Genomic DNA, 515 nt, shown 5'->3' with positions numbered 1-515 from the left:
CATGGAACCGAAGAATATTGGTTTGTCACATTTTTACTCAACCTGGAATAAGATGAAAAACACATCAATGATTTCTTTTAAATTTAATAATAAAAATATATATATATACAATCCCGCGCCAAATCACTTGAATAAAATCAATATCAATCAAAAAAAGATTTCCATGAAGTAAAATATATCATTAAAGTCATTAAATTATATTACAGAATAAAATTAAATTCACAATATTGCCTCATCTAAAATATCGTTCCTCTTTCTTAAGTTCAAATTAAAAGATCTTGACTAACAAAATATCACTCTATTACTCAAAACTGAAGGAACCATTTCATAGCGTTCAAGAAATTGTATTTCTTCACATTTATCAAATTTTAAATAATTAATTTTGGGAATAAATATCAACAACAAACATGAAAAGTAAAACACTCCTATGGACTAGATTGCATGCAAATAGTATGTACAATATAACAAAACATATCTTTTGGTACTTCTGAATATTCCTTTGTTTCATAGATTGC

At 25.4% G+C, this 515-nt stretch overlaps 1 protein-coding gene across 1 annotated transcript in view; it reads left to right on the top strand.

Annotated features, from left to right (window-relative positions):
• LOC119594567 (anoctamin-8-like) overlaps positions 1-515 on the top strand; it is a gene marked incomplete in the record, with an annotated part of 84,413 nt that overhangs the window by 73,602 nt on the left and 10,296 nt on the right.

Source organism: Penaeus monodon, chromosome 34 (genome assembly GCF_015228065.2).
Source record: "Penaeus monodon isolate SGIC_2016 chromosome 34, NSTDA_Pmon_1, whole genome shotgun sequence".
Taxonomy (NCBI): domain Eukaryota; kingdom Metazoa; phylum Arthropoda; class Malacostraca; order Decapoda; family Penaeidae; genus Penaeus; species Penaeus monodon.
This window is presented reverse-complemented; position numbering and strand designations above follow the sequence as displayed.